The 25,571-nt window shown below is 41.4% G+C and overlaps 1 protein-coding gene across 1 annotated transcript in view; it reads left to right on the top strand.

Annotated features, from left to right (window-relative positions):
• Window positions 1-1,263: 1,263 nt before the first annotated feature.
• The window catches only part of LOC137304275 (uncharacterized), a 72,140-nt gene continuing 47,832 nt past the window's right edge, over window positions 1,264-25,571 (top strand). Inside the window, exon 1 of the mRNA XM_067972829.1 lies at window positions 1,264-1,402. The gene's annotated coding sequence lies outside the window, so the exon portion shown is untranslated. The remainder of the gene's footprint in view (window positions 1,403-25,571) is intronic.

Genomic DNA, 25,571 nt, shown 5'->3' with positions numbered 1-25,571 from the left:
TTGGTAGAACACTTACCTCTGAATCAGAAGGTTGTGGGTTTAAGTCCGGCTTCAGAGACTTGAGCACAAAATCTAGGCTGACACTCCAGTGCAGTACTGAGGGAGCGCTGCACTGTCGGAGGTGCCATCTTTTGGATGAGATGTTAAACTGAGGGCCCTATCTGCCCTCTCAGGTGGACGTAAAAGATCCCATACCACTATTTTGAACATTTATCCCTCAACCAACATCACTAAAAACAGATTATTTGGTCATTATCACATTGCTGTTTGTGGGATCTTGCTGTGTGCAAATTGGCTGCTGCATTTTCTACACTGTAACAGTCACTACACTTCAAAAGTACTTCATTGGCTGTAAAGCACCTTGGGATGTCCTGAGGTCGTGAAAGGTACCATATAAATGCAAATCTTTCTTTCTTTCTTTCCTTGGCAGACAGTGACAGCAATACTGCCCTTTCAATTGTGTTTTTAAAAATGAGCTTTTGTGATTTCTTCATCAATGATTTCACGTAGGAATCTACCGGTTGCTTATTACGAGGATGTTAAAAATTTCTAATCAGAAAAGCCTAAAAGACTCAGTAGTAACATAAAGCCAGTTGATAAACATGCCACAGCCCACATTTTGATAAGTGCTGGAATAGATTTATTACCGATAGCTGCAGTTTTGGCATCAGTGTAAGCCTGGAAATGTTCTCACTATATTTTAGTTTTTAGTCAGCTGTGATGGACAAGATGAAGATCTCGGAAGTTGCTGAGGATTAGAATGAGGCTGCAGTAAACAGGAGGTTTATTTATCAATTAAAGAATTCAATGCCCTGATAGCAGCCATTGTAAATATATTAATAAGCTTGCACCATGGACTTGCAGGATTTAGGCCGATGCCCACTATTCTCCCTCAAGGCCACTTCCCAATTGTATAAACAGAATACACTTCAATGCTTAGTGGTTTAAACAGAATAAAGCACTTGCGTCTCAACATGTCATTAGTCTCATACTCGCACTGCTTGATTAATGTGCTGGAGCCAGTTGCTGGTTTATTCTACATAAATGCACCCGTCCCCACAGGTATCATCTATTTCTCCATGGTGTGTGAGATTTCTTTACCCGGACTGTTTCAACATAAAGCCCCGTTGGTTACTGCACTGCTCAACTATATGTTCAGAGTCAGCCACAGACACACATCATCATTTCTGACTCCTTCAGAGTTCTATGGCATTTGAAATGACATGGGAAAGCTACTTGCGTAACAGCTATGATACTACATTGCACTGAAGCAAAACGCTATTAGCCACAGCACAAAGGGCCAGTTTGGCAGCTCTCTCTTGTGTGGAATTATCATCTTCCCACGCACAACACGGGGCCAGGCTGATGCTCACACAAGCGAGGCAGCCTGGAGTTGAGGCAGGTGAGTGAATCTTTCCGTGACGGATTGAAAATATTTGGATGAAAGCAAAAGAAGATCTTAAATCATAACTGTGTTTTTTTTAAAGAGGATCTTACAAACCAGCAGAATATCGGAAAATGGTTTTTGAAAGTTTAACACATTATTTCACCAGAAGATTAACAGTGGCTAAAGTAAGATAGCAAAGATGATAGCCTAGGTGATGATTGCAGCAGCATGCAGATAAGTTGAGATGCAATGCGTTAAAAGTTATAGCTCTCTCAATGGTTCAATCATAAAATCATCATCTCTGAACCATACAGGGCGGGAAGGTCCCTGGTCCATACTGAGTTGCTGCTATCAGTTGGGCCAGCAGTAGAGGTGATGCAACTCGCCACAAGACCTGGGTTAGGAAAGGGAAAATCTTATAGGGGGTCCTGCTCCTGATCATTAATGAGCAACATTGCTGGAAGGGCTTTGTATAGACACCAGATGAGGACAACATTGGACTCAGCTATCAAGTCCTCTACTGTTGGACAGTCTGACCCACTGAGTAAGAGCCATTTGAGCGAGGTACTGAGGACAAGTACCACTCCTGGCACCAAAACTCCTGCAAGGAGTTAAAGACTTCACAAGAGAGAGAAAAAAAATCCGACAGGGCTCTGCTGACGAGTTTATCCAGTAGATAGCCAAGTCATAGAGACCAGGAAGGTTCCAGTCGACTTCCCCAGGTCTGTGTTGTTAGCTGATCTCAACCGTGATGGCAATAAGGACGCCACGTTGGCTAAGCAGGGAAAAAAAACTCTTGAAGCTCCTGCTCCCAATTGCCCAGCAGCTCCTGCTTAAAGTGAACGTAAATGGATGTGGGATGAGAACAGGATCTGACTTGGCTGTGTTGCCCGCACAAATTCACATAGCTTGTTATGCTCATCACAAATAAATAATGTCAACTTGGGTGAGGTCTCAGAGCATGTCTGTGGAACCACACCCCAATGAGGAGTCAAAGCCTTCAAAAGAAGAAAGTTGAGAAAAATTGAAGTCGGGTCTGATGATGGTCAGTTGAGATTTTTGCGACTAATGGAGATTACCTGAAGTTCATGCAAGATAAAATTGACCTCATTTGATCTTTAGTTAATCCTCCAAAATTCCATACAAACAAGCAGGTTTCATTCCTGGTCAATGCTGAGTTAGCTGATCACAGCCGAGGTGCCATCTCTGTAACCTCCTCCAGCCCTCCAACCCGCCGAGATCTCTGCGCTCCTCCAATTCTGGCCTCTTGCGCATCCCCAATTTTCATTACTCCACCATTGGCAGCCATGCCTAAGCCCTAAGCTCTGGAATTCTCTCCCTAAACCTCTCCGCCTCTCTACCTCTCTCTCCTCCTTTAAGACGCTGTATAAAACCTACCTCTTTGACTGTCACCTTTCCTAATATCTCCTTATGTGGCTCTGTATCAAATTTTGTTTAATAAACGCTCCTGTGAAGCGCCTTGGGACGTTTTACTACGTTAAAGGCGCTATATAAATGCAAGTTGTTGTTGTCATGCTGGAATTGGTGTTAGCATCTATGGAAACAAAAAATCAGCCAATTCCCTTTCCCAATGGTTATCTAGTGATCCCTGCTAGCCCGGAAGTCCATGTGTAGATGTTGGCTAAGAAGATCAACTGTGATACCCACAATGGTTGCCAACACACATGAAGAATCGCCAATTGGAAGAGGTACTGGAAGGCTGCCGGCACCTGTGGAACAGTGTGAGTGATTTTAGTATACGCAGAGATTAGGCACCTACTCCGCCCACCTGATGATGTCGGCAGAAGACCGAAAAATGTTCATAGTTGGGCCTCATTTCAATACAGGAGGTGAGCTTCCGGCATTAAGTGTGCTGCTTTATGGGCAGCTCACCGTTTGGGTGAGAAACCTGGTAGGCCTGCCGCTTCTTAAAGGGGAGGTGGACTTTTCAGTGGTCCATAAGCAGGCAAACATAGGCAGGCAACTGTAGGTAGGGACAGCATGATAGGCAAGGAAGATATAGATATGTAGGACTTTTATATCTACCATTCCATATCGGAGGGACGTAAGAAACTGTACTCACAGGGTCTGATGACTGTGCAGGTTAAAGAGGGGAGAAGTTGCTTTACAAGCTGTAACGACAAGTTGCACAGCTGTTCTGAAGAGACGACTGCAACAAATTACATTAACAAAAAAAACGTCTCCGCATAGCAACCCATTTGGGAGGATTTCCTGGCATAATCTTCACCTGTCAAGTCGGTCGGCTTCCACGTGTGTGTAAGGAATGACGGTGTCCCAAGAGCCTGACCAGCGAGCACCATCAAGCAGGAGAATTACTATCAATTTCCGGAGCTGGCACAGATAAAAAAAATCATCCATCTTGAAACATCAGGACATCTGAAATTGTAAAACTTCAGACTGTTGTTTCAAAGAGCTGCCGCCATCAGCGGGTTTTCGACAGCTGGGAGAATAAATATAAAACTACTGTCTTATGATTTACATGTGTAACTTAAATTGAAGTCTGGATTAAGTTAAAATCTACCAGGAAATACTTAATTCTAAATTCCATCATTCCAACCACATGAAGAGAATTTTTGAGGGAATTCTGGAATGATTGATGTCGTTAATTTAGGTCTGAGAGACAACTGCCCCAGAGTTGATCCATGCAGAAACCCACTTAAGTGGTCATTGTTTAACATTGAATTTATTAGCAGTTAGTTTTTTGACTTAAGTTTTGAAGTTTTAATAATTTGATCCCCGCTACCTCACCCTTAGAGAGCAGAACTCTCGCTGAGTTATGGTTCCATGGACACCCGTTGCCCTCTGGTACCTCACTTAAATGGCCATTCTTCAAGCGTGAGACTGGACCTATCAGCAGGCTATTCAACCTGGAAGACACCTTCTGACATCCGTACACGCAAACCTTCCTTCAGGTGTCATCAATAAGATCAGGTGGAGAAAATTGGCTGATTTTATTTTCCTCCAGCCCAGAGGAATCGGAGGCCAAAAGTATATCCCCTGTTGCTGCCCAGTTGAGATTACAAAATCAGAAGATAAATAAGGATGAGAAAAGCCATTCACCCATTTTAGTTCATCTATCCAGAAATAGCCTATGAACACCACCCCCGCCCCCCCCACAATGTGGCATCCACTTCTTCTTAAATAGTCCAAGGTGTTCACCCCTGCTACTCTAACCGGAAGCCCATTCCATGTGTAGAATTCACTTCAATGTAAACAACTTTCAGGCATCAGTCCTAATTTTGCCTCTTATTAGTTTGACCCTGTATCCCCTTGTTTATTCTCGCTATTTAGTTTGATGTAATATTTCTAGATCACCAGTTTCCACACCATCTACTAATCTATATTCCTCTGTAAGATCATTTCTCCGTTGCCTCCTTTCAAGGCTGAAAAGCCTTAGTTTCTCCAGCCTGTCCCCAGACCTCTGACACTTGAGATCAGCCTTGTGGCCCTTTCCTATACTGCCTCCAATATTTGAATGTCTTCCTTGCATCTCTAGAACTGGATACAATACTCAAGGTGTGGTCTGACCAGAGCATGATATGTTTGAGCACAACTTCCTCGGACTTGTACGCTGCTGGTTTGGTTATTTAGTTTAGCATTCTATTTGCTTTGTTGATTGCAGTGGTTGAACATGACGGTCGTCTACTAAGACCCATCAATCTCTTTCTACTTCATCCTTAGTTATTTCAACACCATTCATGAATACACATGCTATCCAATTTTTCTTGCAGTACTTAACTGTATTAAATTTCATGTGTCATTATACTACTCACTAACATATTCTGTTCAACTGATTTTGTATTTCCATGTTGCCTTCTCAGAATCTACTGGCCCTCCTAGATTGGTATCATTTCTAAATTTAACCAACTAGCATCGAGGCTCTGAATCCCAGTCATTGTTGTAACTTAAAAACAGTAGTGGTCCTGATACTGATCCTTGGGGGACCCAATGCAGCACTTCCCCCTTCCCCAACATAACTCCTCTAACTAATACCTGCTGTTTTTGTCCTTCCAGACAGTTTCTTATCCATTCCCACGGTTTACCATTAAACCCTTGCTACACTGAGCTTAAAAAGTAGCCTTTCATGTGGAACTTTGTCAATTTTTTTCTGGAAGTCTATGTACACCACGTGGTAGAGCTTCCACTCAGCTCTGGGAACCCGGTACTTGGAACCTTATTGGTGTCGTTAAGTTACGCATTGGATGGTCTATTTGCCAATTGAGCTACTGGGGAGAGTTTTAACTATTCATTAGCTGGATTGCATGATACAATGGTGAAGGGAATTTGAATAGTGATTTAGCCTACAAGCTTGAGGAACTTGATAGCGGCTTCTGAAAATTAATGAATTAGTCATTGATAATGTAATAAGAAAAAATAGTCTTGTGTTTACACGAAGTGGCAAATCAAAGACATGTGGCAGACAGCCAACAACCGTTTGGCACACATCTTTGATTTGCTGATAACATGCGAACACAGGTAACCATTTTTGATTTGGAATAACACCAGACAGAAATTTTTAGAGATTTGATAGCAAAATGATATTGCTGTCTCTCAGTAAAATTTGACAGACGGACTGCATTCAAATCCAAAATTATGCAACATGCAAATGGTAAACTTGGATCAGAAATTCTGCATAATGGACATGAACAGGATGTGGGTGGGCTCACTGGAATTCTGTACATTGGCAATGAAAGGGAAGAACTTTGAAATTCAATGCATGGATCTGGTATGCTTTTATCTGGAGTCAAAAGTACTTTGTCTTGTTTTACTTCAGGGCTCATCAATAACAATGTAATTAAAATCTGATTTCCTAACATTACCCAGTATTTCATTGCAGTTCTTGTAATTGCAGGTCTCCTTTTTATAATTCATAGTTCGGAACTGCATGAAATTTGTAATACTCTCAGGGATTATTGTGAGGTTATTTTTCTCATCCGCTTTTCTCCATTGCCTTCCTGAAAACTTTGACTGCTTGTTCTCCCTTCGTGTGTCACCAAATATCCATTATTCATGAGATAAGCCCCACAGTGAGTGTTATTGGGCTATTCAATCACAGAGGGTATCCAGGCTGAATCTAATACTGCCCTCAGCTGGCATCCGCACACTCAAGTACAAATCAGAAGTAGGTACCCTAGATGATCTTCCCCTCCTGAACCTAGGAGGTGCTGAGGCCATTTGTAGTGCGCCACCATTCCCCTGGCTCTGAGATCAGTTAGTTTAGTATTGACCGCAGATCAAACATTCCTGTTTATACGGCTCAGCTGTTCACTGGTTAAACTTGCTGAGCTGTCAGGGCAGATATTATGAATCTTTAATTACAATGTTTTTACACTGTGGTTACGTTGTCGTGTATTGAATCTAAGGTCACTGGTTACTCTAATAAAGATGTGGAGATGCCGGTGATGGACTGGGGTTGACAATTGTAAACAATTTTACAACACCAAGTTATAGTCCAGCAATTTTATTTTAAATTCACAAGCTTTCACATCGTTCACCTGACGAAGGAGGAAGCCTCCGAAAGCTTGTGAATTTAAAATAAAATTGCTGGACTATAACTTGGTACTCTAATAAAGCCATCTTCTACACAGTACAACATGCTCAGGTTATTACATACTGCCTGATGAAAACATAATAGCTGTGGAAGCCTATCCACCACACAACTCTTCATGCAAGTGGTATTCTCTGAAATGTATTTCTTACACCTATAGCTTGGTCCATATAAACAGGGAAGGGAAAAATCTAATATATATATATATTCAGCAGGAAAATTAAAGCTCCACTTATACAGTAGCAAACCCGAGTATGTCCCAGCCTACTTTGTAAGCTGTGGTACGAGTGTCAAACATGTAGTGAGTTGCATTAATTGTGAAGAAAAAATGGAAGTGTAAGCTTACCATATTTTTAGATGTTCTTTTGCTTTACATAGAATTAGATAGAAATTACAGCACAGAAACAGGCCATTCGGCCCAGCTGGTCTATGCTGGTGTTTATGCTCCACACGAGCCTCCTCCCACTCAATTTCATCTAACCCTATCTGCATAACCTTCTATTCCTTTCTCCCTCATGTACTTATCTAGCTTTCCCTTAAAAGCAAATATTCTCTCCCTATCCCATTGTATTTTAATTGGCTGAGTACATTGAGATAGACATATGTGACACCCTTCTATGATGTTCAATGGTTTAGTGAAACTTTTACAAATGTTTTGACTGAATTCCTACTTATTTTAATCTGAGTTACAATTTGCTCAAGCTACAATACACTTAGAAAATGGCTGTCAAGAATTTTATTTAAACCAGCTTTATTCTCATACTGCTTAAAAATTAGCGACAATGGGGGTTACGGGGTTAATGAGTACAGAATGGAAAGTGGGCACTGTTGATGAGTTTCCATAACTTAAGGATGGAAAAATTCTGGCTGATACAAGAAGGGTCAAGGCCCTGCTCCATAGGGAATCATATATTGGAAGAACTTAATTGGCTAAAGGCTTTTTATAAAGTGGTCAGGTCACAAAACAGACTAAAAAAGGCAATGATATTGAAATAAAAGCTATTTTCCCACACACTAATCCTTCAGTACATATTTAAACTGACATGCTGAAATGTAGCAACATGTTTTCTGTTCCCTAATAACATTTAAAAAGAAATCTGCTGCAGAAAATCTCCTGGCTTCTTAATGAGATCAAAAATGTTACAGTATCTATGTTCCTTCTAAAGTGAAATCACTCCTGGAGTTGCACATGTGCGGGTAGGATTGAGCTCTCTGGCGATGTCTTCCCATTCCCTCCTTCAAATACCCTGCTAACATCTAGGGTGAAGTTCACACACGAATTTTGAGGAGTATTCTAGGCCTGCTGACACTGCAGGAGTTACACCGCAATATTAGTCATTACCTTTGTACAAAGAGCGGTAAGGGGAGAAAATTGAGAAGTAGGGGGAAAAGTGGCAGCAAAGGGGATTAGAATATTTTTCTGAGATTTTAAATCTATCTTGAGCAGAACATTGGAGCTTTACACTCCTTCTGCCCATCCATTTCTTACGAGTCATTTAATTTGTGTGTGGTGCTGCTCTAGTTCTCCGTTCTACAATTCAACTTTCTTCCCTTCACGACAATTTCATAATCCAGTCCATGCCTCGGGAAAGGTACAGAGGAGAGCTCTGATGTTTTTCCACAGTGTTGTGAAATTCTCCAAGCAGCTCTCGCACATCATTTCGTAGCCAGCTCGAGAGAATAGGGCAAAGGATAGGTCACATTCACTGCCTTCTCCAACTGGGAATAATGCATGGCGGAGGGAAACCGATCAAGAGGAGAAAAATTACAAAGGAAAATCTAGTGTACTTCGTATTCACCATCCAGCTCTAACCTCATCACTCACTCTTTGAGCTCTTCTAGTCTAGTTTTGTTCCATCAAAAGCACAAGGACCCGATATTTATATGACCGTGGTATGCTATCCCTCCTTCTCTTGTTTAACCTCTCCATGGCCTTTAATATGGTCAGCTATTCTTTCATTCTCCCATTGTTTCTCTGCAGTTCATCTCTGTACACTGCCCTCTTCTGGTTCATTCCCACCAGTCTCAATAGACTCAGGATATCTCCTATGTCCAATTCCAGCATGCCATAAGTCTGTAGGGTGGATTTTCACTTTTTCCACCAGCGGAAAATGGGCAGTGGGCAGGGTGAAAATCGGACGGGGTGAAAATCGGGTGCCCAATCCGCTACTACCCATTTTCTGCCCTGTGGTAAAAGTGAAAATTCACTTCTCTGTCTTTTGCCCCCTCCCAATCCTTATCCATATGTTGTGTCTCGGCGACATCATTCACTTACATGAGTTCAGCTTCTATATGTATGCCAATGACGCCTCTTCTCCAGCACTCTTGATTCCATGTCCATGTCTGACTGAGATTAAATCTTGGCTGATCCTGAACTCTCCCTTCAGTTCAATGCCAGCAAAACGGAAGCCGTCCTGTTAAATTCCCCTGCCTCAGGAGCTAATTCCATCTCCATCCCTGGTACTTACTTAATCTGAATCTGAGGGTGCTCAACCTCAGCGTCCTATCTGATCCTATCTGAGATTCAAACCCCACATCTAGCCCAATGTCATGACCTTTCACTTATACCTATGGAACAGTGCCTGCCTAAACCCCTTACCTCACCCCCACTGCTGCTGAAATCCTGCATCACCTAAAAGCTCAATTTCTCCAATGTTCTCTTTGCCAACCTTCCAAACTTCACTCTACGCAAACTCCAATTCACCCATATCCTATGCCACACAAGTCCCACACATCCATTATTCCATCGTTGCTCACCTTTACTGGCTTCTTGACCCCCAAAGTGTCATTTTCAAAATTGTTTGCCACATTTTCAAATCCCTCCAAATTCTCACTTCACTCTACGTTTGCAATCTTCTCCAGCCCATGTTCAGTATGCACTCATCACTCTTCCAGTTCTGGTCTACAGTATCTCAATAACCTCTCTCCCTCTACCCCTTCTCCCTTTGCTCCACCATGGGTAATATAGCCCTCAGGCACCTGGACTTGGAAATCCTCTTACTAAACCTTCAAGTCTCCTCAAAACTTACATTTTTGTGCCTTCATCACATCTGTTAATTTTTCTCCTATTCCCTGTGTGGTGTTCACTGCTCCCCTTGTAAAGCACCTTGTGCTTGTGCTGTTTCGTTAAGTGAAAAGCCCTATATAAATCTAAGTTCTCTTTATTCCAAATCTCCCGCCCCTCCCCCACCACCACCCTCACCAACCCCCACCTCTCTCAGGTCTATGTGAAAAAAACTATTGTAAAGAGCATTCAATACCATTAAAAGAAAATTCCAATTCCTCACCACGACTACACGAACATACGAAATTGATGGGCAGGAAAAGACCAGCTGGTCCATCAAGCCTACCCCACACACCATGGTGGCCGGAACATCGTGACTAAACACTAAGAGCCACTTCCCTGCCAGAGCGGCTGTATTAATTTTAACGGGACTCGCCACATCACACAGTCCTGGGAGCTGTTCCGGAGCTGTCCAACGCTGGGAAAACATGCTACTTAGTACAGAAATTACTTCCCAAGACTTTCCTCCTCATTTCAGGAAAAGGAATTAAAAACGAAAGAAAAACCTAAATTTTCTCCTTTGATTTAAAAAATGGTCTCCGATTTTTCCAAAACTAAAACACACATGTCGCTATTTCAGCGAGAATAATGCTTAATTCTGTTGGTCACTCTGATGGTCAGCTCGCAGCTCAGCGCTCACAAAACAACCTGTATTTTGTGACATTAATAACAAGTATCTGTCAACATCACCATTTACAGTTAAATGTCGTCTCGTTTAAAATGCTCCCATTCATTCAGCTCTGTATTTGCTCAATGGGAAAGTAATTTTAATTATTTAACTTCATGCTGCAGACAGCTTCATCCAAGCATACAAATCACGGCACCAGAGCCTAAAGCCACAGGCCCCTAAGTGGGAAAGTCAACCAGGTATTGGACGGACTTGGCGTCTATTCTGAGAAATTGAAACAAAATCATACTGTCCCTGGAGTCTGTGCTTTGAGAAGAATACCAGAGTGTTCTTAAAATAAAACTGAAATTCTTAAAATTAGGATAGGGGTTATGTCAAATTTAATTTGTTTCAATTTTCTAATTTTCCCTCATCTCCTGAGTGCATTGTCTCCTCACCCAAAAGGCCATTCTTTATCTGAAAGCCTTCATAGATATTTAACCACAGAAAACCAATGTGTGCATGGGTCATCTACCCTGAGACAATGTCTATTGCTTTACATCCATGCAGATTAAAGTCTATCTGCATTCATTAGCCCTGCAGTGTTCAAACTGCAGCCCTGGAGTCGCATATGGCCCTCGAGAATTGGCAACTCAACACTTTATGTCCTTATATCTCCTATTTACTGGTTTAGCCTGTTTGAAATTTTTAGGCCTGCAGGCTTGGAAAGGACAGTTCTAAGCACTGTAGCCTCTGTAGTGGATAAAGATGTCAGCTTTGGCTTAGTGGTAGCACTCATGCCTCTGAATTAGAAGGTCTTGGGTTCAAGCCCCACCAGAGAGACTTAAGCACTGACACTTCAGTGCAGCACTCCCTCTGTACTGCACTGTTGGAGGTGCTGCTTTTCAGATGAGGTGTGAAAACATAAAGGTCAATATTGTAGTAGTGACCAATGTGGAGTTGAAGATTCAGAAAACATTAAATATCTGTGTATAACGTTATTGTCAACTTTTGGGGAAGCTAAATATGTTCTCACAAGGATCTGACAGATTACTCAGTACAGTATGATGACTCGAATTTTCTGCCTTCATATCTTGTCAAAGTTTAATTGGGACAAAAAAGCAGAAAAGGAATATTAAAACATCATTCAACTGTATTCAGATGAACAGATATTGTATTGTCATGCAGTTGACTCTTTGAAGAAACAAGAAATATTATTGCATTGGATTATTACTTAATATGCATCAAAAAATGCTACCGCCATCTTTAGAGAATTAAATTGCCCTTGAATGTCTTGTCAGCATTTCCTGTTTCAAGGCACTATAAAATCCAAATGAAAAATCAGGGAATGAGTAGATTCACCCATTCATGATAAACTCCATTTATAACAACAACTACTTGCATTTATATAGCGTCTTTAACGTAGTAAAACGTCCCAAGGCACTTCACAGGAGCGATTATCCAACAAAATTTGACACCGAGCCACATAAGGAGATATTAGGACAGGTGACCGAAAGCTTGGTCCAAGTGACAGGTTTTAAGGAGCATCTTAAAGGAGGAGAGAGAGATGGAGAGGTTTAGGGAGAGAATTCCAGAGCTTAGGGCCTAGGCAGCTAAAGACATAAGAACATAAGAACATAAGAAATTGGAGCAGGAGTAGGCCAATCGGCCCCTCGAGCCTGCTCCGCCATTCAATAAGATCATGGCTGATCTGATCCCAACCACAAATCTAAAGAACACAAGAAGTTGGAGCAGGACCCGGCCACATAGCCCCTGGGCCCTCTCCGCCACCCACAGGGCATTGACCGATCCGAACTCAGCTTCATGTCCAATTTCCTGCCCGCTCCCCATAACCCCTAATTCCCTTTACTTCTAGGAAACTGTCTATTTCTGTTTTAAATTTATCTAATGATGTAGCTTCCACAGCTTCCTGGGGCAGCAAATTCCACAGACCCACTACCCTCTGAGTGAAGAAGTTTCTCCTCATCTCAGTTTTGAAAGAGTGGCCCCTTATTCTAAGATTATGCCCCCTAGTTCTAGTTTCACCCATCTTTGGGAACATCCTTACTGCATCCACCCGATCAAGACCCTTCACAATCTTATATGTTTCAATAAGATCGCCTCTCATTCTTCTGAACTCCAATGAGTAGAGTCCCAATCTACTCAACCTCTCCTCATATGTCCGCCCCCTCATCCCCGGGATTAACCGAGTGAACCTTCTTTGTACTGCCTCGAGAGCAAGTATGTCTTTTCTTAAGTATGGAGACCAAAACTGTATGCAGTATTCCAGGTGCGGTCTCACCAATACCTTATATAACTGCAGCAATACCTCCTTGTTTTTATATTCTATCCCCCTAGCAATAAAAGCCAACATTCCGTTGGCTTTCTTGATCACCTGCTGCACCTGCATACCAACTTTTTGATTTTCTTGCACTAGGACCCCCAGATCCCTTTGTACTGCAGTACTTTCCAGTCTCTCGCCATTAAGAAAATAACTTGCTCTCTGATTTTTCCTGCCAAAGTGCATAACCTCACATTTTCCAATATTATATTGCATCTGCCAAATCTCCGCCCACTCACCCAGCCTGTCTATATCCCCTTGCAGGTTTTTTATGTCCTCCTCACTCTCTACTTTCCCTCCCATCTTTGTATCATCTGCAAATTTTGATATGTTGCACTCGGTCCCCTCCTCCAAATCGTTAATATAGATTGTAAAGAGTTGGGGACCCAGCACCGACCCCTGTGGAACACCACTGGTTACTGGTTGCCAGTCCGAAAATGAACCATTTATCCCAACTCTCTGCTTCCTGTACGATAACCAATCCTCCACCCATGCCAGAATATTACCCCCAATCCCGTGATTTTTTATCTTAAGTAATAATCTTTTATGTGGCACCTTGTCGAATGCCTTCTGGAAGTCTAAATACACTATGTCCACTGGTTCCCCTTTATCCACCCTATACGTTATATCCTCGAAGAACTCAAGCAAATTTGTCAGACATGACTTCCCCTTCATAAAGCCATGCTGACTTTGTCCTATTAAATTATGCTTATCTAAATGTTCCGTTACTGTCTCCTTAATAATAGACTCCAAAATTTTACCCACCACAGATGTTAAGCTAACTGGCCTATAATTTCCAGCCTTCTGCCTACTACCCTTTTTAAATAACGGTGTTACATTAGCAGTTTTCCAATCTGCCGGGACCTCTCCTGAGTCCAGGGAATTTTGGAAAACTATCACCAAAGCATCCACAATCCCTACTGCCACTTCCCTCAAGACCCTAGGATGGAAGCCATCAGGTCCAGGGGATTTATCCGCCTTGAGTCCCATTATTTTACTGAGTACCATCTCCTGAGTGATTTTAATCGTATTTAGCTCCTCCCCCCCGAGAGTCCCCTGTTTGTCCAGTGTTGGGATATTCTTAGTGTCCTCTACTGTAAAGACTGAAACAAAATATTTGTTCAGCATTTTTGCCATCTCCATGTTTCCCACCATTAATTTCCCGGTCTCATCCTCTAAGGGACCTATGTTTGCCTTAGCCACCCTTTTTCTTTTTATATAACTATAGAAACTCTTGCTATCTGTTTTTATATTTTTTGCTAATTTCTTTTCATAATCTAACTTCCCTTTCTTAATCAATCCTTTAGTTACTTTTTGCTGTCTTTTGAAGAATTCCCAATCTTCTATCCTCCCACTAAGTTTGGCTACCTTATATGTCCTTGTTTTTAGTCGGATACTATCCTTGATTTCTTTACTTAGCCACGGATGGCTGTCATTTCTTTTACACCCTTTTTTCCTCAGTGGAATATATTTATTTTGAAAGTTGTAAAATAACTCCCTAAATGAACACCACTGCTCATGTACCGTCTTACCCTTTAATCTATTTTCCCAGTCCACTTTAATCAATTCCGCTCTCATACCATCATAGTCTCCTTTATTCAAGCTCAGTACGCTTGTTTGAGAATCAACCTTCTCACCCTCTAATTGGATATGGAATTCAACCATGTTGTGGTCGCTCGTTCCAAGGGGATCCTTAACTAGGACATTATTAATTAATCCTGACTCATTACACAGGACCAGGTCCAAGGTTGCCTGCCCCCTTGTAGGATCAGTTACATACTGCTCAAGAAATCCATCCCTGATGCACTCAATGAACTCGTCCTCAAGGCTGCTCTGCCCAATTTGATTTGTCCAGTTAATATGATAATTAAAATCCCCCATAATTATGGCTGTTCCCTTATTACATGCCCCGACTATCTCCTGATTAATACTTCTTCCAGCAGAGTTGCAACTATTAGGAGGCCTATATACTACGCCCACTAATGTTTTTTTTCCCTTATTATTCCTTATCTCCACCCAAACTGTTTCATTATCTTGATGCTTTGTCCCAATATCATTTCTCTGTATTACAGTGATTCCTTCCTTTATTAACATAGCCACCCCACCTCCCCTTCCTTCCTGCCTGTCCTTCCTGATTGTTAAATACCCTGGCATATTTAATTCCCAGTCGTTGTCACCCTGCAGCCATGTTTCTGTAATGGCCACAAGATCATACCCATACGTAGTTATTTGTGCCGTTAACTCGTCCATTTTATTACGAATGCTACGTGCATTCGTAATAAAATGGACGAGTTAACGGCACAAATAACTACAATGGTGGAACAAAGAAAATCGGGGATTTATAGGGCCTAAAATAGCCAAGAGGGGGTAACTGCATTTTGGCACAGCATTTAGAATTTTTTTGTTTATTTTGAACTTGGATATTTTACATTATTTATGTTCATCAGTTTAAGTAATGACAGTGCTGCAAAATTGAAAATAATTTATAATCCCCAATGTTAATGTCAGCTTAGACTTAGTGCTGGCACTCTTACCTGAGATGGAGAATTGAGCATAGAACCTAGGGCGACACTTCAGTACAGTAATGAGGGAGTACTGCATTGTTGGAAATGCCGCCATTTGGATAAAATGTTAAAGATCTCATCGCACTATTCAGGGAGTTCTCCTGGTGCTCTGATCAATATTTATCACTCACCCAATATCAACAAAAACAAATTATCTAGCCATCAATCTCATTGCTGTTTGTGGGACCTTGCTGTGCACAAATTCGCTGCCACATTTGCCTACATTACAACAGTGACTACACTTCAAAAATACCTCATTGGCCTTAAAGCACTTTGAGCCTTTCCTGAGGACATGAAAGGCATGATATAAATGCAATCTCTTTCTTTCTTTTATACAGCTCTCCCAGGTCAGGTTCCACATGGCCAAATTCAGATTTAAGTTTCCTCTCCCATACCTCAACAAGCTTTAACATTTCCGCTTAGCTTCCCAACCCATGACAATTCAACTTTGGAGCCACGTACGTGAAATTGAAAGAGCCCAAAGAGCTCTGGCATATTCAAACACCAATAGGGTCTTTGTGACATCAAACACATCGCCTGTGCCCAGCGTAAACAAACATGATAATCCTGATTGCTCAGTGTCACAAATATAGAGAAATAAATAAAGAGCTAATATTTACATAGTGCCTTTCTTAGTTTGCAGGAGAGAGAAAGAAAAGGAAGCCTCATTTGCAGTATTGTATTGACCAACTTTGTGTCACAAACTTTTCTTTTTATTTAATCAAAAGATTAATTCTTTATGGGCATTTCTAAGGACACATTATTGATTATGGGACTGCCCCAGTATTGCCTAAAGCAATGTCGAATTTTGTTTGATAATGGTCTTGCGAAGCACCGTGGGAAGTTTTACTACGTTAAAGGTGCTGTATAGATATAAGTTGTTATTGTTGTTGTAGAGCTATTGCTATTGCTTCTTTGTGATCCGTAAATTGAACATAAAAACGTTAATTAATTAAGCCTGTAAAAGTTTTGAACCAACTTGCAGAGTTGTTTAAAAATATATGTAAAGTCTAGTATACAGATTAGGGCAATCAAAATAATTGCCTCCAAATGGTGGGAGGGTGAGCTCCACTCATTAGATAGGCTGTAAAACCATGGAAACAAAAAACAATACTTAAACAAACTGCAAATCATGACACTCAACAATAATATCCCAATACTGTCATATCACATTGCTTATTCGCACTAGTGTTTCAAAGAAAACCAGGGCAAATAGTGACACTTTATAGTTGTATTTCCACATTTTGTCAAAATCTAATTTATATTGGCTACTTTATCTAAGAAAACTTGAAATGTTTTTCAGCGCAGCCAGAGTAAGTCAATCACATCAGTCACTGCAAAGTTTGGTGAACGCTAAACGACTGAAGTTCGGTCATCCCACCCAGACTGCAAATACTAACTTTGGCAGGGTAACAAGATTTCTACTCTGTGAAATTTAAAAGCATATACATACTAGTTGATCAGCAGTGGCATTGCTCATGGGCAAAATTAACTCTTTTATTTTTTGAAACTGAGTAGGCCTCAGTTGCTAACACCTCTCTCGGGTCTTGCTCGTAAACTACGTCCCAGAATTAACCAGGCCGAAGCCTTCAACTTAGTTGAAGTTTCAGTTACCAGTTTTTTTAATGTTTACAGTTACTTCACCTTACTTAAGTGTTTTGTCTTTGGTGTAGAACTGTAATGGCTCTTTCTGTGTTTGTTGTGGAGGGTGTTTCTCTGATCATATGCGTTCCTGCTAACCACTTGACCAATAACACCATATGGCTAGTGCAAACCAATCAGAAAGCAATTTGGAACACTATACTTATACAATTATACATTCTTAAAAAAATTAAATAGATATTAATCCTTTATTTTATTTATAAATTATGGATTGTAAAATGTCAACATTAGCAGTCTCACAAACAATGCCTAAGGAATACAACTCTATTAAAAGCTGGATTAGCCATCATATAAATCACCGTTAGCACTCATGAAATATCCCACTGTTAACACAACCTTTCCACAAACTTTAAACTGTACTACTGACATAAAAAGCCCCTATTTTGTGGCATAACCTTAACTAGTTTTCATACACAATAACTGAGAATTAACGGTTGTTCGATCAATAGTTGAGGAAAATATTGTGTTGCAGGTTGGAATGAATAGAAAGACATCAGAGCTGGAGAACGTCAAAAAAAGTAATGTCGAGACTATATTTGTAATAGTTTTGAGGTTAGCTATTTATAGTGGGACCAGACCCTGTAGAATCATTCCCTAATCCAACACTATTTCAACAAAGGTCTGGAGTTTGTTCAATGCATCCCATCAGGCGCTAGATAAACAACTGGAACAGAGCAACTGTGGGAAAGTATTTTACATCCCGGCAGAGTGAATATGGCAGCCCTGAGGAAGTTGGCCGTGAGGATTCTGTATGGTTCCAATAGTCAGCCTGAAACTCTTCCAGACTATGCTCTTAAAGCAAGCTTCCTTGAAAACAGAAATTTAAAATTCTAATTCCAGTGATGTTAATGGTTCAATTTCTTATTTTGCGTAAAATAAAAACATTTTATTTTAAAAGGGATCGGTGTCACTACCCCAAAGCAAGGAATTAGCAGCATCTGAACTTGTCAACTTGCAGATTGTAGAATGACACAGCATAGAAGGCCATTCGGCCCATCATGTCTGTGCCAGCTATATGGAGCCAGGATCAAGGCATGTTTTGATGACCTCATGGCTATGAGAAACAACCACGGATTAGAGGTTACAAGTGCTATTATAAGGGAATCTCAGGTGACACCAGAAATTATATAAGAATTAAAAATATGTATTTTTTTTACAGTGGATCATTTAGAATAAAATTTATATACAAGAGATACCATAAACCCTGCTTTATAAGTTGCACCCTAAAGTATGGGCAAAACACTTAAATATAGAGGGTTGTCATCAGTGTAACTTAAGTCAGTGTAACTCATCAAAGAGGCAACTGTAAAAATAGGGATCTGATTTATATACGAACATCATTTTATAATCTGATTTTACAACACTGGCAGAAAGTCACTAAGCAATAAATGATCAAGTAGTTCTGATAATGTCAAACTACAGGAGCAAACTTGGAGTGGTTTACAGTGATCGTTGTTGTCCCGTTTCTCTTCCTCCTCCATAACTGAATCACTGACTCAAACTTACTGAAGAACCACTTGTTATTCTTTATATAACATATTCGTACAGTTTATATGTTTAAACAGTTTGTTTTCAAACTATCTTACTGCTGTGCAACAGGTGCACTGAAGGGGTGGTGTGACGCGAGGTGAAAAGCGAATAGAAATTTGGGACAAAAGACTTCACAATGCCTGCTCACTGAATAGAAACATAAAAAGATCCAAAACATATTCCAACTACAACTATGCCATTCATTCCTTCCAACAGTCATTTTTGATGCATAACAGGTGCAGCCAGACACAACTATAACAAGGATGGATGGCTTGCTATTAGTAATTCTGCTCATTTTCATAAGTCTAGTACTGCACTCGGACCAGGCACAGATCCCCAATCCGTTAATGCATGCTCTCCGTAGTTCTGGTTCAGCAAGTGATGGTTAGCTCTGCATCCTCTGAATTCCTAAATGGAAAAGAAAGAGTACCAGAGGATGGTATTGCCTGGTAGAGAATTCCTAGCAGGCAGAAGCGATGTGTGACGCTTTGCTGCCAGCATTCTGTAAGAACATCTAGGACTGAAACAGGATGTTCCTGTGCTCCTGGCATAAAGTGGAAGCCTAGCTTATGCACCAACAGCTCTTGTAATGCTGTTCCAGTCATAATCAGATATTCTGTGATGTTGCAGCAGATGGACTTTAGCTTGGAGTAGGGAACCCCTCACCAGCTGCACTGCTCGACATGGCTTTGGGCTACACAGGGGCAGGCGTGGTTATTGTCTGTCAGCAGGATAAAAAGGGCTAGATGCAGGATTTGCTGTTTACGGTAACAAGTAGGCCCAAACCTTCTACGGGATTCCAACTCCTAACAAACGGATGCTGTCTTTCCTCAAATTCCACAATCATTTACCACATAACTTTTGCTTTTTTTTTTACTTTGAAGACCATACTGCATCTAATCTTCCCGGATAACCCATGAACTGACTGCAAGAGACAAGAGGGCCTCCCGTTTTAAGACTTTCGCCAATGCTCTGAATTGGACTTCTTGAATAGTGAAATGTGATGAGTTTGTGAAGTTCTTCTCATTTCAGGCATCTTCTGTTACAATTAAAAGCAGTGAGATATAAAATCTTACAATGAAACAGCACAGAAGGAGGCCATTCGGCCCATTGTGCTTGTGCCATGTAACTATGGTCTACTGGGGATAATTTTGACTTTAGATGATGGTGTAAAACAGGTTATAGCGGCTCAGTTACCCATTAAACACTTCTCCTGAGTTTCGTTTCCATTGAAATCAGTCAATTCCTTGAGAAGTGTAGCAGCCCTCTTAATGGTGGCTCAACACCGCTTTGAGAAGGGAAAATAATCTAGAAAAGTTTGGCACTATTTTTGGCAACAACACAATGGCAATGAAATTGGTCCTGGGCAGTGGCGCAAAATGGGCGATAGCGAATCGGAAGCCCATTTTATACCCTGCCTGATTTTCTTTCCCACTGAAGCCAATGAAAAATAAAATCAGATGGGGTGTAAATCGCCCGTTTTTAGCACGACCACCAGAGACCAATTTCACCCCCAATAATTCGAGAATCATGGCAATTTCATAATGTGAGTGAGATCATCATATTGTGTCCTTATTAATAGAGGGGAACAAAAACTTTCCAACCATGCAAGAGCAATGATTCACCTTTAACACCCAAGAATGAAATACTAACAAGATTGCGACTTCTCCAGTTTAAGCAGAGAATCTGGAAATCTTGTATTCACTTCCATCCCCTTTCTAAATGTACTTTATACTACTCATCATTAAATAAAAAGATTTTTTTGAATTTTCCCTCTCCTCTCCTGAAGATGCTGAATCTTGCTGGAGGATTGCTTCACGGGCTCCAGCAGGATTCTGGCATTTCACCCTTGTGGCCCTTCTTCATAGGAAGAGCTGAGATAATAAATGAAAGCAGGTTATTCGACCGTGGAAGCATTAGAGCTGAGCTTAATCTTGGCTTCATGTAACATCCCCACTTGTGCACTTTCCAGCAGGGATCACTGGACAATGTTCAAGAGTGGAATCCCTGGATGATTTTCCCTCTCAGTTCATAGAACGAAGGACAATTGCAGTAGTTTTCAAGCACACACTTTAGGAAAGATGTGAAGTCCTTAGAGAGGGTGCAGAAGAGATTTACTAGAATGATTCAAGGGATGACGGACTTTAGTTATGTGGATAGACTGGAGAAGCTGGGATTGCTCTCCTTAGAGCAGAGAAGGTTGACAGGAGATTTGATAGAGGTGTTTAAAATCATGAAGGGTCTCGACAGAGTAGATGGAGAGAAACTGTTCCCATTAACTATCCACATAACTAAAGTCCCTCATCCCTGGAATCATTCTAGTAAATCTCTTCTGCACCCTCTCTAAGGCCTTCACATCTTTCCTAAAGTGCGTGCTTGAAAACTACTGCAATTGTCCCATTGGCGGAAGGGACATGACCAGAGGACATATATATAAGGTGATTGGCAAAAGAACCAAAGGTGACATGAGGAAAAACTTTTTTACACAGTGAGTGGTTAGGATCTGGAATGCACTGCACGAGGGGGTGGTGGAGGCAGATTCAATCATGGCCTTCAAAAGGGAACTGGATAAGTACTTGAAACGAAAAAATGTGCAGGGCTACGGGGACAGGGCGGGGCAGTGGGACTAACTGAATTGCTCTTGCATTGAGCCAGTGCGGACTCGATGGGCTGAATGGCCACCTTCCGTGCTGTAACCATGTTCTATGATTCTATGATTCTAAGTTACCTCCATTGAAATCATCTATCCTTGCTGCTATAGTAAATACCTAGCTTGATCCAACGTAGCATTGGCAAAGGAATACAAATCTATTCCTCCCACTCTGTCTGAAAGAGGGTTAAGAAAAAATGCAAAGGGGAGGGTTAAAGAACAGGAGAAAGTAATTTCAAAAACACACAAAAATGCAGAGAAAAAAACATACACATACACACATACACACGTGTCGGTGCATGTAGGGAGGGGAAGTAAAATAAATCTAGACTGTGCCCATGAATAGACCATTTCCACATCTAGTATTGAAGAGGTTAACATATCGTTAGTATACAGCGCTGATTATGTTGAGGTATTCATGCATTACAATTCACCAAGGGGCAAAAGACGGCTGGCATGCTATGGGAAAGCATGCAACATTAATCACTAACATAGCTGGCTTTTCCTGGAGCCTGAGGCATTGTGCCAACAACTGTTGGCGGGAAAGTAAGCAAGATTGACAAGCTGCTCAGACAACGCATATAAACAACAAGGAGAGGAGGGATTTAACATATTAAAGCTAGATTCTAATAGTAAACATCAAAGTGGTTTGCCAAGAAATGTCATGCTTGTGTCAGTTACTCTACAAGTTTTATGGCGGGGGGGGGTTGTATCTAAGTTTCTTCTAAATTGTAATCTCTCACCCCAAAAAAGAGTATTAATTTTGAAATATTCATTTGTTCAGAAACACTGCCAAAAGCAGGAGTCCAGAGTCCAAGTACCACGGATACCATATTAACATTGCATCAAAGTGGTTGGGATGCAATTTACCCGCTTTATAAATCAGGGCCACTGTTTTACGGTGATTAAACACGTCTAGTCTGATTTTTATTACGTGGGACTCTTGGATTTTTATGTGTTTTCAGGATCACGCTCTGCAACTCTGTCCATTTATAATTAGGCCCATTGGTTTACAGTGACTGAATAAGTCAAATAATTGCAAGAGAGCCCAGGATTTTATGGGGGAATGGAATACCATAATTCCTTCCGATTTTCCAGGTAGGCCACAATCAGTGGCATTAGAATTGATGCAATGGGATCAATTCTGTTTCCAAAAAACATTTTTTTTTGAGAAACCTACTTCTGAAATGAAAGAAACTACACAGGATATTTTTCTTCTTCCATTTTCTGTCAATTATCTCCGATGTCCTGAAGATATTGGGGATAATTTTGACTTTGTGCGATAGTGTAAAACAGGTGATAGCAAATCGGCAGTTCGTTTACATCTCTCCTGGTTTTTATTTCCATTGACGGGCGGTCAATTCGCCATCATCCTGCAATGTGGACAAAGCCCGGTCTTCTCTCGTTCTGCTTCGCTCTGTCCATGGGGAAGGAGATGTCGGTCTTTCTCCTGGTAGAGAGGGCCTCGGTGACCTGCCTGATGCAAAGGGGGACTGCGAGCGGCTTAGCATGTGGCGAGTCAGGCACTGGGGCAGACCAAAATCAGAAAAAGGGTCCTTCAGCAAACGCAGGATCCTAATTTGAATGTTATTCAGTGTTTTCCATAGTTCTGGCCTCCGTCTGGACGCCTGTGGAGAAGCCCAATCTAATATGGAGGGTGGCGACTTCTGACTTAAAATGAGTGCATGTTTCCTGCCCACCATATTGGAGGCTTATGCGTCCGTTTAGCCACCGAAAAACGGGCACAGCACAAATAAATTTCTAGGCCCTAGTCTGTTTTATCAGACCTTTGGTTTCATGGTTTCTTTTCATTGCACAGTGGGGTTTTCATTTAAATTTCTTCTTAAATTTTTCTCCTGTGCTTTCCCACAAGTGCTGACTCATGCTGGGATATGGTTCCATAGGTGCTGGCAGCCCTCTTGCCCAAGCGTCCATTCTTTATCTGTGATACTAGACAGTGAGTTTCAGCAGGCTGCTCAACCGCAGGGGGCCATCAGAACTGAACCCGACACTGTCCTCACCCAACAACCGTATGTGCACACTTTCCCGGAGGGCTCACTGGATAGTACTCATGAGCAGGAAACCTGGCTAACCAGCTAACTTAGTAAAGATGGAGGATGAAGCCCAGCACCGTTGTTAATTGTATCCATGTGATTTATATCAACTAGTGTTAATTGTATTCAGGAGGTGCGTATCAATTGGGAACTCTCTTATATCCATTTATAAGAGAGCTGATCTAGGGTGTGGGGTGTGTGTAATGTGGATCCCTATGAATAAAGGCTTGGAAGCAACTGAAGACCAGGCTCTTGTATTCTATCCTTCACCACCTGGCTATCCAGTTTATTACAACCTTCTGGTCTGTAGGACTCAGTACCACATCATGTGGTGCTAAGCAGTGAATTTCATATCTGTTCAGTTCACTTTTCCAGTTCCCTTGGTCACCTGTTGGCAGCTCTGGGATATGGGCTGCATTTTCTCGTCATTGCAATCATGGGAACTGACATTGCTGAGAATAATTTGGCTGCCTTTCCAGTACATTAAGAATTGTTTATTTGTAAGTATTTTCACTTCAAGAGCAAGTCCACAAACAACAAAAGGAAACCGGAAAATGATTACAAAAATAAACCTCTAATGTTCTATAAAAACCCACAGTCCCTTTAATGTTTTGTTCTTTTAATAACTCACGGTTGTGATTCTAACCATATGCTTTTATGAGGTCACACTTTGATTTTTTTTTAAATTGAGGTAATGACAGGAAATATTTACAGAGCACTTCACACTCCATAATTACATGAGATTTGTTGATGCTCGCGGACAAATTTTTAACCTTCCCCACTTTTTCCTCTCTGCCTCCGCACCCCAACTAAACACATTCACACCATCCTCCCACACTGGAACAGCAGGAAGGTCCAACCGATGAGGAGCTCCATGAATAACGCTACTTTGGTAAACTTGGCAGGCAGCACAGATGTGGGGCCAGGGTGACCTCTACTCTTAGCCAAGTTCCTCAACTACCTCAGATGATCAGGCCAATATGAGCAAACTCACTCTCTACAGGAATCTGAATGTGGCATCAGCCACACCTCTGGTTGAAACTGGCCTCTTGCGCATCCCCGATTTTCATCACTCCACTAATGGTGGCCGTGCCTTCAGCTGCCTCGGCCCTGAGCTCTGGAATTCCCTCCCTAAACCTCTCCGCCTTTCTACCTCTCTCTCCTCCTTTAAGATGCTCCTTAAAACCTACCTCTTCGGCCAAGCTTTTGGTCACCTGTCCTAATATCTCCTTATGTTGCTCAGTGTCAAATTTTGTATAACACTTCTGTGAAGCGCCTTGGGATGTTTTACTATGTTAAAAGTGCGATATAAATACAAGTTGTTGTCAGTGAACTTGGGTTTCCTGGCTGTGGAGTGTAACGGCTGAATGTCGAATACTGATCATCATTTGCTCTGATGAGCCACTTACAATGATCAAAATCTATGTTCTGAAACTCCAGCCCACTGTGCACGTTTCTAGTGATCAGTGCAGTTTGGTTGTAGTGATCACTATAATTGGTCAGTTGTACACATTGTTAATCTAAAGTAGTGTTATGAATGGATTCATAAGATGAATGGGTAATTCTTTGGCTGTTTAAAGTTGAGGCCTGAGGAGAGAGAGAGAGAGAGAGAGAAAGAAAGAAAGGCCTTTACAGCCATTTAATTACTTTTGAAGTGTAGTCACTGTTGTAATGTGAGAAACGTGGCATTCAATTTGCGCACAGCAAGGTCCCACAAACAACAATGTGATAATGGCCAGATAATTATCACATTTTTTAGGTGTTGGTTGAGGGATAAATATTGGCCAGGACACTGGGGAGAACTCCCCTGCACTTCTTCAAAATAATGCCATGGAAACTTTTACATCCACCTGAGAGGTCTCAAAAAGATGGCACATCCAACAGTGCAGCACTCTCGCAGTAATGCACTGGCATGTTAGCCTAGCTTTTGTGCTCAAGTCTCTGTAGTGGGACTTAAACCCACAACCTTCTGTCTCACAGGCAAGAGTGCTACTACTGAGCCACAGCTGACACTTATATGGATTGGATGGTTGAAGTGGTCCTTTGGACGACTGGCCAAAACCATTACTTTAACTAGATTCCTGTAAAATACTCTTGGGATCACAGAAATGTCATCTGTGGAATGCAACTATGAAAGTTGAAT

The sequence above is a fragment of the Heptranchias perlo genome, chromosome 37 (genome assembly GCF_035084215.1).
Source record: "Heptranchias perlo isolate sHepPer1 chromosome 37, sHepPer1.hap1, whole genome shotgun sequence".
Classification (NCBI taxonomy): Eukaryota; Metazoa; Chordata; class Chondrichthyes; order Hexanchiformes; family Hexanchidae; genus Heptranchias; species Heptranchias perlo.
This window is presented reverse-complemented; position numbering and strand designations above follow the sequence as displayed.